Genomic DNA, 15039 nt, shown 5'->3' on the forward strand with positions numbered 1-15039 from the left:
AGAATAGTAATATATGATACCAGGAGGTTGACTCCATAGCTTGGAAGCTGGCCTCACATGCTGTGGGAAAGACATCCCAGATAGAGAGGGGAACACCAAGTAAAATGTGATTGGAGATCCTGCGCAGGAAGGGAGATGCACGCTCAAAGTAGACTAGAGACTGAACATGATGGCCACTCAATACCTCTGTTGCAAACCACAACACCCAAAAGGAAAGAGAGAGAACAAATTGGAATGCCTTGCCACAGAGGCAGGGTGGGGTGGGGGGATGGGATTGGGGGGTGGGAGGGATACTGGGTTCATTGGTGGTGGAGAATGGACACTGGTGAAGGGATGGGCTCTCGAACATTGTATGAGGGAAGCACAAGCAAGAAAAGTGTAAATCTGTAACTGTACCCTCACGGTGACTCACTAATTAAAAAATAAATTAATTAAAAAATATTCTAGCATTATACAGAATTTGTTGATTTGAAAGCTTATATTGCCCCAATCTGTGTCTCTACTTCTCCCTTCATATTTAATTATTTAAAAAATGGTTTATATCATTAAATTAATTTTTGGTGTATCACTTTTCACTTGTATCACTTGTCATCCTGTTGATCTTCGATTTGTTCAAGTGGGTGCCAGTAACTTCTCCATTTGTCCCTGTCTTATGCTACTGTAGCCCAATAATATCTGCTTGCTCCAGGAACAGGAAAAGCCTCGAATTGTTCATTCAACATTTTGACAAAGAAGTCTGACCATCTTGTTGGTGGGCAGCCACGCGGTCTTTTGACATCCCGTGGAATCTAGTCGGTCTAGTCCAGTGGTCATCTCTGAATCCCATTACATGTCCAGCCCATCTCATTTTTGATGCCTTGGCAAACGAAACAGCGTCCCTGATTCTTGAACATCGATGGAGGTCGGAACTCCGGATTCCTTCTCTCACTTGAGTGAAATGTGACACTTCTAGCATGGCTCTTTCGATTTCGTTCTATCTTCGCCGTCTATGCACCAATTTTAGGTGTACAACATGATAATCTAACATTTTTGCTCAATAGAGAATTTCATACATATACTCTTTTACTTCTTAAAGAATCTTCAAAACTGAATGCAACAAATTGCATCTTTTATCATTTTATATGTTCATTTATCCTATATCCTATTAATAATTTCCTAGGTTTAAATTCTTTATCAAATATATGCTATTTTTAAAAAATAAAAATCTTGAAATATGGAGCCAAATATTTGCTATTGAATCGCACATGACACACATACTATTTTATTGTTACATTTTAATGTTTGAAAATAAATTTAAATGTTGTTAACCCAATTTGTTCACTACAAAGTTCCCTACTATATTTTCAAGTTGATTTTGTTAGGCACTCATGCTTGTAGTCTATATCTATTACTTGCTAGGTGTTAGAAAAATAATGATTTTAAAAATATCAATTTATTCTGCATATATGCTGGAGCTATAGCATAGCAGGTAGGGCGTTTGCCTTGCATGTGGCCAATCCGGGTTCGATTCCTCTGTCCCTCTCAGAGAGCCTGGCAAGATATCGAGAGTATCTCATCCACATGGCAGAGTCTGGCAAGCTACCTGTGGTGTATTTGATATGCCAAAAACAGTAACAATCTCATAATGGAGACGTTACTGGTGCCTGCTCCAGCAAATTGATGAGCAATGGGATGATAGTGACAGTGATAGTGATATTAATTAAATTTTTTCTAAAACAAATTTGACTTTATTTTTTTCTGAAATTAAGGCTATGCTGGAAATATAGGATAATATTGCAGTACTTAACACAAGAGCCAGCATATGGAAAGAATTAATATCCAATGATAAGTGAATAGATAAAGAAGTAGTCATTCTAGAGATTCTGATATAAATGTCCTATTGTGAAATGGAGGATGAGGTTTTAAAGTTTACAAAGTTTCTAATTTTAAAATGCCAGGTTTAAAGAATACTTCAGATATATGCTTGTATATACATACATGTATATATATTTATATATATCTGTATGTGTATATCTATTTCCCTCTCTCTATTCCTACCTGTATCGCCTACATAGCTAAACCTATAAAATATTTCAAAAGTCAAAATACTGAAGATAAAATCCCAGTAAAATATCCTGCAACACAGGTAAATTTAAGAAGATTCCTCTTTAACACTACCATTCTATTTATGCTAAGTCTACACATATTATTTTTTTCTATCAACAAAGGAAAAGTATTCATGTCAATTTAAACTAAAATACCAGTGATATTCTTTAAAGTCTTTTGATGAAAAATAACACAAATCAATAGTCCAATGGGCTAACATACAGAGGTCAGTTTCAATTGTTATTAGCAAAAACGAGATATGGGCATAGTATTTCTTTCATGGATCCACTACCCAGCCACCGCCATGCTCCAGGCCGCTCTCCGGACACTTGGGCTGAACCTCAGGCATGAGTGAAGCCCCACAAAACCAGGTAAGCAGAACTTTGCGACCTTGAACTTTAGGCTCAATGAGACCCGGAAACAAGATCCTCTGTCTGCTTTCTCCAATCTCCATCACTTTAGAGAGTGGGTCAAACCCAGATGCCCCACCCTACCCAAGCCAGATAAATACCTAACCGGCCCATCCGCACTACATCCACTACCCAGCCACTGCCAATCTCCAGGCCACTTTCTGGACAGCATGGCTGCGAAGTGGCTGTGTGACACACCAGAAGACACTTAATACCTATTTCACATAATTCCCGCACCATATGTGATATTTGATAGGGTTTAAATATGGTGGGAACCATGGGAGCACCTCTAAGGGCAATTGAAGGCCACTCTAAAACCCTCCATCCATCCCTCTCAGAGAGCCTGGCAAGGTACTGGGAGTACCCTGCCCGCACAGCAGAGCCTAGCAAGCTATCTGTGGCGTATTCGATATGCCAAAAACAGTAATAACAATAGGCCTCCTTCACCCGACACTGAAAGAATCCCCAATACAGCAGCATTAAAAAGATGTATCATTGGGCTACACTAGCATGCGACAGGGACAAATGGAGATGTTACTGGTGCCTGCTAGAGCAAATAGAAGATCAACGGGAAGACAAGTGATACAAGTGATACATGGCTACAGTACTATCTTCAAATTCGATACATATGAAGAATGAGTATTCTGAGAATTTTTGTTTTATTTTGTTTTGTTTTTGGACTACACCAAGTAGTTCTCAGGGCTTACTTCTGCAACTATACACAGGGATCACTCTGGCAGGTCTTGGAGAAACCATACAAATTGCCAGGAATCAAACTCAGGTTGGACATATGCAAGGCAGTGTCCTACTTCTGCACTATTACTCTGGCTGATGGATTGAGGAGTTTAGAAAATAAAGGAACAAAGCTCAACCATTGTTATAGCATCAGCTGAGTCATCTGTAATAAAGTGCTTTGTTCAATCCCTTCTTATTTCTTCTCATGACTATACAACTTGATTCATCAAAGTGCAATTAGGGATAATAAATAAAGGCCTTTGCAAACATCCCATACATTTAAAGCTCCTTATAAATACAACAAGAAACTAAACATGTATTTATAAAATATGTAACAGGTCCAGAGAATGTATTGCTTATAGGACTTAAGCTTTAAAGCCACATCCCAGCCTATTCCTAAATTTTTGGTTCGTTAATTTTACCTGTGATTTTAGCATCAGCATGAATTTAGATGCAGAGCAGGTGCACAACCTCTCAATCACTAATTCATTATACTACCGAAAACTCTCCATCTTCCTTAGATGGGCCATAGGAGAGCTAAGCTTTGGGGAAAAAATGCTTGAATTATTTTCCACTACTGTGTGTAAAAAATGTCCAAAGTGTATTATCTAAAATGAAGATTTAAACATTTCTGATTTTTTCCCCAGGTCACCCTATTGCCATTTGTGTTCTTGACTGCTAACGCATTTAGAAGTATGACTTTTATTTCGAGTTTTAGAAATTCAAGGTCAGTGAAAACTATTTTATAGTTACTGGAAAAATCTGAATGGTAAAAATTAATATGACCAGGATTTTATTTTATTCCAAAAATCTATTTTTGTATGAAGCCCTTTTGGAGGCAGAGGGAAATGAATATTATCAAGAAACTAAGATAACAGAATAGTTAGAAAAATCTGAAATGAATGTCTGTAGAACAAATACCTGAGGGGAAAATACATGAAGGAAGGATATCAGGAATTTACAACTGGATTAGTAGGACACACCTCAAAATGCCATTGGCATTAGGAAATGTATTATCAACGCTTCTTTATACTTAAAAACAAAAGTTTTTACATTTGAGTATATTATTTATATTGATATATGAACATATATCATATAGAATCAAAAGGGTCAGGTACTTATGATTTTGGAATTGTTATCAATTCACAAAGATGAGAATCATGCCTGTCTCGCATGAGAACATAGACAGGGACAGCACAGTGCCTTTCCTGCGATTCTCATCTGGCTGACTGCTTCATGGGTCATGAGATTAAACTTTTGCTCCTCTGAAGCTCTCTTCTAAGACACATATTTGGGTAAAGGAAGGGAAAATGAAACAGCAGCAAAGTAGACTGTAAACATCCTCTTATCTGATTTCCAGCAGATTGAAGCCAGGGAAGGCAGCTCTGGATTTCACTCACCTGGAAAATGAAGTTGCTTTTGTGGTCCTAGATGTATTGAGTGCCCTGATAGCTGTAACCACCAAACACCACTCCACTTACTTTATCCCCATCTTTTTTTCCACTGTTCTTAGTTCAATCCATGCAACTCTTTCCTGCCTTCTCTGCTTTCTTAGACTTAAGCCGAGTTGAAGTTATCCCTGCTTCCATCTCTGGAGTGGTAACATCATCTGTCTTACTCTTAGTCTTAGCCAGTCACTTAATTTGTCACATTAGCACTCTAGATCTGGTGTTTTCTCTTCCTTTCATAATATCCTTGGTGGGAAAACTTGGCTTTTTTCAAATTTCTCCATTTAGATGGTCCTGGTGTGGAATAATTCCATGCCTAAGGAATAACTTCATTGTTTCCATCCATGTTATATAGATGATAACAGAAAATTCCATTATATCTTTAGCAACAGACCTGTGTGGTTTTGTATTTGGCATATTTTTTTGGGAAATAGGATATTACCTTTCAGAAAAGCTGATCATCACTGAAGATCTTGTGCTGCTTTTTCTGCCAAACTTCCTTGACTAATTGGAGATGAATACTACAGGGGAGTGCCAGCACGTGTAGCTGACATTATCAGCAATTTGGAGAGAGTTTTTATCTTTCTTAGTGTCCTCAACTTTCTCAGACTCTGTATTCCTTTCACAAGGAGACTTCTGCTCAGCAAGATCATTGTCAAAGATAGGTTTTCTTCTTTAAATATTTCCTGTAATATCCTAAATATTATATTTTCCCAAATCATTAGTGGCAGCTTGAACATTTACAGCATGGTCTTTTCTTAGAAAAAATAAAAGTCTATGTAGATGTTAACTTTGCTGCCAATCTGAAATATGTAATATTGTGCAGCTTGTATTTAAATCCATGGTATTTATAAAGATGTCTTTAAACCCAATGTGCTCCACTTTGCCAGAGAGAAGGCCCAGAGGTCTGAGGTAGTCAAGAAGTCAGTCAATAAAATTAACCTTACAAGCTTATCTGCTATTGAGGTGATTCTCAACATATTGTTGATCTCTCCAAAGAAATCATGGGGATATTTAATAGCTTGACACTGCCTTTGAATGAGATTTAAATAGGACAAAAGAGGCAAAGAAACTGAATTCTTCTGTAAACTTTTGAAAGTTCATTTCTAAGTTCCTTGTACCAATTCCACACACAAGACGTAAGAAAAAAGAAAAGAAAAGATAGCATTACCCTAGACACAGAGCAAAAACTGTCATCTTTTTACTCCTTTCTCTATAGTCTTTTCCTTTTTTTTTTCAAATCTTAGCACTTTCGGCATATCTCTCCTGTTCTGAAACGCAAAATATGACATTGACTGTAGAAGCAAAAACGTTTGCATGCAGTCAGCCTGGGTTTGATCCTTGGCACCCCATACAGCCCCGCAAGCCCACCAGGAGCAGCACCTGATCTTAGAATCAAAGATAAGATCTGAGCACTGATGGGTATACCCCTCCCGACCTCAAAAAATAAGTTCCATTGCCTTTGGCAGATGACCGATGTCAATGTAGCTCTCAAAACTAGAGAGTATGAATAACCTGTTCCCTGCTACAGACAACAACAAGTGCACAGGAATCTCTTACCAACCTCAGGCAAAAGTGCAAGCTATGACTTGGAGATGCAGAATCTGTGGCACCAGAGAAGTGGATGTCCATATCAGTACTGCCAATCCTGCTTTGTTCTTTCAATCCTAGAGTTTGAAGACTGGTAATACGCACCTGGAAACAAAGTTGCAAATATGTGAATAATAGTTTAGACCATGAAGGTATGGAACATATGGCAAGGTATGGGAGATTCTTAACCCAAATAGTGATCCTGCATATGAATTTCAGTATGAAATTCAAATTCTGGGTTGCAGAACAATTTTTTTCAGATATACTGCTAAAGGAAGGTCCCTGTGGATATATTTTATATAGAAATAGATATAAATTAATAGGTAGCCTTAAATTGTAAGTCATATAAACCTTAACGTGTATGCATACATTACATGTGATTTAGGGACACAGAGCTAGATATAGGGACTAGTTCTATACTCACGAGCTTTGTAATTTCACATACTTAATTGGAATAGAATTATTTTATTAAGGTAAGACTTTAATAATAGTTTTCTGGGAATTTTATGAAGGTTAACAAGATCAGAAAAAAGAAAAAAATATTTAAAATTATGGCTTTTTCTCTGTTCCAATTCCAAAGGCACCATCAGTGTAAGTGTTTCTTCATCAATGTGCCAAAGTTTATTCCCATCTTCTACTTTGCATAATTATCAAACTTATTGTTTTGATTTAATTTTTATAGTTTGGGTGAGATGTTTACAATGGTATTTATTCTTATGGGTTTGATGTGTATGGTTACTTAATCACTGCAAGTATTCAAGGTCCCTGACCAATGCCTCTAAATTATAGCCAGTTCACCTTCTCTCTCTGATACCCTCTTACCCCCATTCATAGGCATTATACTTTCTATAAAACAGGATTTTTTGTTTACCCACATTTAATAGACCCCATTTTCTTATCTTGTTACTCTGTATAATATACATAAATGAATTTTTACTTCACTTAACATGACACCTCAGATCTAAGTCTTAATAAATTGCATGTATTCATCCTTCTTTGTGCTTGCTTAATATTACATTTTTATGAAGGTACTTTACCTACTTATCTGTAATTAAATATTTGGATTGTTTCTATATCCTGGCTATTGTATGCTATGATGAACATATGTGTGAAAATTCACATGCAAATGTGATGAAACCATATCCATTGCTTGCGCAATTCACAAATGCTAATTCAAAGTAGATAAAAGGCCATGAGATTAGAATCAAAAACCATAAAAATAAACTGAGAAAAATGTAGGCAAAACATTCCAGAATCTATACCTCAGTGTCTTTGGTATGTGGGTATATTGGTAATGAAACTATACTCAAAAATTAACAAGTTTAAAAAACCTCTTTCGGCATGGGCAACTCTTCGCAGAATGTCTCCAGCCTGCGAACTAAGCCCTGGAGGGGAAAGGTATCTCTCTCTCTCTCTCTCTCTCTCTCTCTCTCTCTCTCTCTCTCTCTCTCTCTCTCTCTCTCTCTCTCTCGCCTCTTTCTCTCTGAGGATGAAGGGCGCGGTGTCCGCCATATTATGACGACCACAGATTGGATTTTCAAGCCTGCAATGATCCAATATCTGGAAGAAATCTCCCTGGACTTAGTTGTTAAGGTCCTAAAATTCAAAACCGCGAGGCCGCTAGTGCGGCTGCGCGACCTCATTTGTCTTCACAGTAGGTCTGAATCTAGTGGGGTACTCCTAACAACAATAGTGAGGTTTGTGTTGAAATATTGAATTTAACCAAAGTAAACAGAAAGTAAAATGAAACTTATCAGTTACAAGGCGGGGCGTGGGGGGGCGGGATGGGAGGTGTGTCTGTGGGTTTTTTTTTCTTTTGGTGGTGGAATATGGGTGCTGGTGAAGGGATGGTTGTTTCAGCATTGTATAACTGAGACCTAAGCCTGAAAGCATTGTAATCTTCCACATGGTGATTTAATAGAATAAAATTTTTATTTAAAAAAAAATTAACAAGTTTGACTATGTTAAGTTAAAAATATTCTGCATGCAAAATAAATTCAAGGTAAATTAAAAGATATCCTACTAAATGCAAGGCAATATTTGCATTTGGTACAACTCGATAAGTACTAATATAGAAGAGATAAAGGTCTCATCAGTGTATCACTGTCATCCCGTTGTTCGTCAATTTACTTGGGCAGGCACCGATTTACTTGGGCAAGCACGTCTCTATTACACTCAGCCCTGAGATTTTAGCAGCCTCTTCTTACTCATCTTTCCCAACAATTGGAGGCTCTTTCAGGGTCAAAGGAATGAGATCTATTTTTACTTTTTTTGGCATATTGAACACACCACGGGTAGCTTGCCAGGCTCTGCCATGCAGGTGGGATACTCTCAGTAGCTTTCCAGGCTCTCCAGCAGTTATGTATACATCTGTTACTGTATTTTAGATATGAATACGCCATGGGGAGCTTGCCAGGCTCTCCCAAGTGGGTAATAGACTGTCCGTAGCTTGCCAGGTTCTCCAAGTAAGAGAACTAGGCTATTAAGAGGGAGTTTGGTTTTATAGTCTCTGCATGTTGGCTGTTGATGGGATTACAGAGCGCTGGGGGCAGTGGCAGTCTCTGGCTGTCACTGCCTAGCTACTGGAAAATGGGGGATCTGGATGGAATCTCTCATAAAACTCAGAAACAATGAAACTAATAAACTGAACCAAAATAATTGGAAAAGAAGATAAAGAGACACTTCAAAGAAGCCATATGGATGGCCAATATACATACACAAAAAGGTGTTCATTATCACTTATTATCAAGAAAATCTAAATCTAAACACTAATGAATATCAAACACTAGTGAGAATGACATTTATCAAAAATACAAGAAAAAGTGTATAGGAGACACAAAGGAGCCCTGATTCACTGTTGGTTGGAATATTATTTATTTCAGAGCATATGCAAAGCAGTATGGAAATTTATCCAAAAAGAATAGAGCTCTCTCATATGACCCAGTAATTCCACTATATAGCATCTACTTCCGAAACATGAATTTGGTTATCTTTGTTCACATTTTATTTTTGTTGGTTTTCCAAACCCTGCTGAACGCCTGCCCAGTTGGTAGTCTTTGGCTTACAAAATCTACTGTTCTTTTTTCTTAGAAAATATTTTCCCCACTTTTAGAAAATGTGAACAGTAGAGAACCACCTGTTTTTCATTTTTCATCCCTGAGATTCTGACTGTCATATGGTAAGTGATTATCTCAGTATGATGAATTATTTCTTTGTAATCATAGTTATTAGGGGGGGTGATAGTCAAAGAGCAAATCCAGACCAGAAAGATTTCCCACTGACTTTTTTAAAATTTATTTTTTAAATTTTTAATTTTTTTTTATTGAATCACCATGTGGAAAGTTACAAAGCTTTCAGGCTAAGTCTCAGTTATACAATGCTCTAACACCCATCCCTTCACCAGTGCACATAGTCCACCACCAAGAACCACAGTATACCTCCCCTCCACCTCCCATCCCCCACCTGTATAGCTGATAAATTTCACTTTACTTTCTCTTTACTTTGATTACATTCAATATTTCAAAAGAAAACCTCACTATTATTGTTTGAAGTTTCTCCCCTCCCTGAAAGTGAGACCTGCTGAAGAGATATGAGGTTGTGTGGCCACAATAGCAGCCACAAAGTTTTGGATTTCTGTATTTTAGCATTTTAGTAACTAAGTTCAGAGAAATTTCTGCCAGAAATTGCATCATTGCAAGCTCGTACCTCTCTGCTACTTTATATTCCACATATAAGTGCAATCTTTCTATGTCTCTTTCTTTCTGACTCATTTCACTCAGCATATTTTCCACGTTGATCCACTTATATGCAAATTTCATTACTTCATCTTTTCTAACAGCAGCATAGTATTCCATTGTGTAGATATACCAAGGTTTCTTTAACCAGTCATCCATTCTCAGGCACTCGGGTTTTTTCCAGATTCTGGCTATTGTAAATAGTGCTGCAATGAACATAGAAACGCAGATGTCATTTCTACTATATCTTTTTGCCTCTCCAGGATATATTCCCAGGAGTGGTATTGCTGGGTCAAATGGAAGCTCAATCTCTAATTTTTTGAGAAGCATTCATATTGTTTTCCAAAAGGGCTGAACCAGTCGGCATTCCCACCAGCAGTGAAGGAGAGTCGCTTTCTCCCCACATCCACGCCAACACCAGTTGCTTTTGTTTTTTTGGATGTGAGCCAGTCTCTGTGGTGTGAGATGATATCTCATTGTTGTTTTGATCTGCATCTCCCTGATGATTAGTGATGTAGATCATTTTCTCATGTACCTCTCAGCCATTCTTATTTCTTCTTTGGGAAATTTTCTGTTCATTTCATCACCCCATTTTTGATCGGGTCAGCAGTTTTCTTCTTGTGGAGTTCAACCAGTGCATTGTATATCCTTGATATCAACCCTTTATCGGATGGGTACTGGGTAATATCCTTTCCCATTCTGTAGACGAATAGTTAAAGAAATTCTTGGGAAAAAGAAAATGGGAGGAATCAACCTCCCCAACTTCAAACTCTACTTCAAAGCAGTAGTAATTAAAACAGCATGGTACTGGAACAAAGCCAGAGCCACAGACCAATGGAACAGGGTGGAATACTATGACAGACACCCCCAAATATATGATCATCTAATCTTTCATATGGGAACAAGAAATGTGAAGTGGAGCAAGGAAAGCATGTTTAACAAATTGTGCTGGCAAAACTGGACAGCTACATGCAAAAAAATGGGCTTATATCTCCACCTATCACCATGTACAAAAGTCAGATCAAAATGGATTAAAGACTTCAACATCAGACCAGAATCTCTAAGGTACATTGACGACAAAGCTGGCAAAACCCTCCACGCTATTTAAGCCAATGGTATCTTCAAAGCTGACACGCCACTGGCCAAGCAAGTGAAAACAGAGATAAATAAATGGGACTATATTAAACTAAGAAGCTTCTGCACCTCAAAAGAAACAGTGACCAAAATACAAAGATAGTCCCACTGACTTTTGATGAAAGTACTGACAAATAAATCTCCTTGATCTCAAGGCTACTCAGTATAAAGAATTTAACACTACCAACAGCCATTGTTTTATTTGTATAAAGTATTAAGAAAAAAAAACTTGGAAGAATAATAATGATCATAATTGTGCACCTGGATCCATGAAACTCAAAGCTAGATATCTCAGTTTCTTGATTTAATAAATTCTCTTTGATGTTAGCTAAATTCTGTTATATCATTGGCAACTTAAATATTCTACACGCATTTTTGTTATAAATCCTCTTTGGAACCATGACCAAGTCAATTACAACTTTTACTTATACATGGTTCCTTTCTTGTTCATTGGACTTTTTGCTTGAAGTTGTTTCTGCAGGGCTTCCTGATTTCTTACTGGAGACTCCGCCTTGAACAGAAGTTTCTTATTTCCCAACTTTGGTAAGTCCTGAGGATCTCATTTGAATCTAGACACTTCCTAAGTTTCAACAGACCCTGATTAACTCATTCCTACAAGAGAGAAGATGCCAGAACTCCCAAACCACAAAACCAATATGACTAATAAACTGCCATTAATAAACTGTGATTAATAAATAAAATAAATATTTTAAATGAATAAATAAAATACATTGTGATTAATAAACTGCAATCTTTCTTTTTTCCTAGCTTTGAAGAACTGTATTCAGTCCTCTAAATATATAAATGTCCTAATTGCACTGCTAATTGTATAAGATTGTCATTTATCATGTTATTGATTTTCCTGTAAACACTTTTTGATAAAACATTAACTTTACCATATCTGATAATATAAATAAATTAAGTACATAACGGAAGAAAAACATTGTATCTACAGCATGATGGTATAATGTAGAAATTCCAATGAATGTAAAATAAAGAATCACTTCTTGAAATTAAAAACAAATTTGTCAAGGTTTCAGGCTGCAAGATCGATGGATAAGAATCAATCACATCTGAATGTACTAATAGGAAGGACAGTGAAAACCTAAATGAACACAATGATGTTTATGATATTTCACAACATATTATAACTTACTTCTCTCTAATTCCAGCTCTATTTCTAAATAGCACATAGCTTTTTTGATTATCCAATACCTTAAAAAGGAAGTAATATTTCAATCAAATTGACTGTAGTTCATGTGAAGATTATAGTAAGTGAGAAACATATGGGGTGACATTTTTGAGACACTATATTAAGCAACTTAATAAGTATAGAGAAAACAAAAAGATGTAAGTTATACTTTTGATTGGCTAATATTTTGACTGGGTATTATGTGTGCCTGAGAGCCAGATACTTAGTCAGAAAAGTAATATTATATATTAAAAGAAAATGTTCCTGTGAGGGCAAAGAAACAAAAAAACCTTAAGGGTATGTGTGTGTGTGTGTGTGTGTGTGTGTGATGATTTGCATATTTTTCAAACTTGGAAATCATTGCAAAATACTGCTTCACAAATGTATGGTTCTGTATGGCATAACCTGTCCTCTTCATATGTGGATGTTTACCTCATACTTTTATAGAGCTTTGCCATTATTACAGCTTTGCACTGGCTGTCACATCGGCTGTTGCTTTGCAATGTTCACACTCATTGTCTACCAGCTATTTCCTATATGTCTCTTCAAATAAGCTCATGCTGTTTTTCAGACTCCCTTCCCTACTCATATTTTAAAACCTAAAGAGTGGGAACAACTCATTGTCACAGATTTAAATTTCTGTGAATTCTTTAAGGATATAGGTTATTTATTTATTTCTAATACCTAAAAACATATGCAGGGTGATCAATTATTGCAGATTAGTTTAAGTTGTTACATTGAAAGCTAAGGGTCTGATCTCAGAAATTATGCAGCAGTACACTTTATACTTACCCATATTTATGCTAGTCAACCCTAAGCAAATGTTTTCTTACGCCTCAAATTTAAATGTCTCTAAGTATGAGAAAATAGAAGCCTAAAGCTATGTGCACTTGGCCAGAATACTAAGGACTCAAGGAAAGCCACAGGAGAACAGGACTTATCTGGCTAAGTCACATGAAAACCATGAATACCAAATAAATATCAATGGGCAGATGAGTCCCTGAACCAGTGTTCTTATCTAAGATGGGATGACCAGCTGGGTGAGCTAATTAGCCCTTGAGTCCAGCTTATCTTCTAAGTCAGCAGCTCCCCTTGAACACCATCATTTCACAGCTGAAAAAAAAAAGATCTAGTAGGGCATAAAATGCACAAAATTGTTCTTTGTTGATTTTAGTAAGAGTTAACATATAATCCTCGAGACAGATAACAGAGGAGTAGTTTGTGTCCTGTGATTAATGTGATTTTTGCAGTTAGTTTTTTTTTATTGTTGACATACAGATCAGGAGGGATTTGTGTCAGGAGAATGATAAATGCAGAGGCCAAACATTTTCTGCATTTCTATCATACTCTCTTATACATTCTTTTCATAAATACACTAGAGGTTATGCTTGAAAGAGACCTTTGGATGCAACCATTAATATATATATATCTTAGACAATTCCCAGTGGTTGCTTTTCAACGTTTTTCTCTTATTTCAGAAGCCTTTTGAAAATATATTAGAATGTCATGGAGTTAGAAGGAGGCATAGAGTTCAATTGACCTCGGCTCTTTTCCTGTATATTTTCCTTAAAATGATGGGAGAGGTTACACCCAATTGGAAATTATCTTTGAAAAAAGAAGAGAAAGCTGTAGAGATATAAATGCATGTTTTTCAAAAGAAAATGTGTCAATGTGCAATTCACATTACAGCCTGATTACTAATAGGCACTTAGATGACTTCAGAGAAGTTGCTTTAGAAAAGGGACATTGAGCATGAAAAAATTTTCCCCTATTCGTTTAACAGTTTTTCTTTATGTAAAGGTTTTATTCAAGAACAATTCTCTTAGACACAATTTGATGATCAACTTAAATTTAGAAATAAATAAATGGATCCTAAATTATATTGAAAATCTATTAATCATATCATACTTTCTGTGTTGAGGATCCATGAAAGAAAAATGAATGTGTTTTTTTCATACATTTATCTTTGGTCTATGTATTTTATATTTACATTACTAAATATAAATTGCTAAACTAAATATTACTAAACCAAAGTTTTCTAATTTTAATTTGCCATATTTAAACAATAATATATTTTATTTTATTTTATTTTAAATATTTTAAAATAAGCATTTTATTTGAAATAATTTACCTAAATTATGTTAGTTAGAAACAATATAACTTGTCTATAATTCACAATATGGTCACCATTTTAGAGAGGATGAAGCAGAAATGACAAGAATAACAACACATACAAAATTTCTCTTTGTAAAGTGATTTGTTTGCATTATAGATAGTCCCATGAAAGTCTGTGACAGTTATTTGAGTATTATTTTCATTGATAATTTGTTGGTCATAAAAGAGAAAATATTTTTAGTAAATTCTGGGTATTAAATATAGCTTGAGTTCAGATAAAAAATTTTCACACATGGACTAAGAATGAAATTAAAACAAATAGAAATCCATCAGACTGCTTGCCAATGCAACATCTTTACTGAATTTAAAAATATTTTTTGATCCCACAAATAAGTAGAGTTCATGGTTATGTGGTAAAGAGCTGTGTTTCAATCAATGGCTATTATCCATATACTTCTGTGTACCAATTGCTTTATTAATTGCCTGCTTAGAAAATTTATAGCGTGATATATAAAGAATTAAGAATTTGCACAGATGGGAGGATAGTTTACATGGCTGGAGTTTATGATCTTCATGTGGAAATTCTAGGTTAGATT

General features: G+C 36.0%; 1 pseudogene; it reads right to left on the reverse strand.

Moving 5' to 3' along the window:
- Nucleotides 1-581: 581 nt before the first annotated feature.
- Nucleotides 582-15039, reverse strand: part of LOC129399650 (uncharacterized) — a 45224-nt pseudogene continuing 30766 nt past the window's right edge.

The sequence above is a fragment of the Sorex araneus genome, chromosome X (assembly GCF_027595985.1).
Source record: "Sorex araneus isolate mSorAra2 chromosome X, mSorAra2.pri, whole genome shotgun sequence".
Classification (NCBI taxonomy): domain Eukaryota; kingdom Metazoa; phylum Chordata; class Mammalia; order Eulipotyphla; family Soricidae; genus Sorex; species Sorex araneus.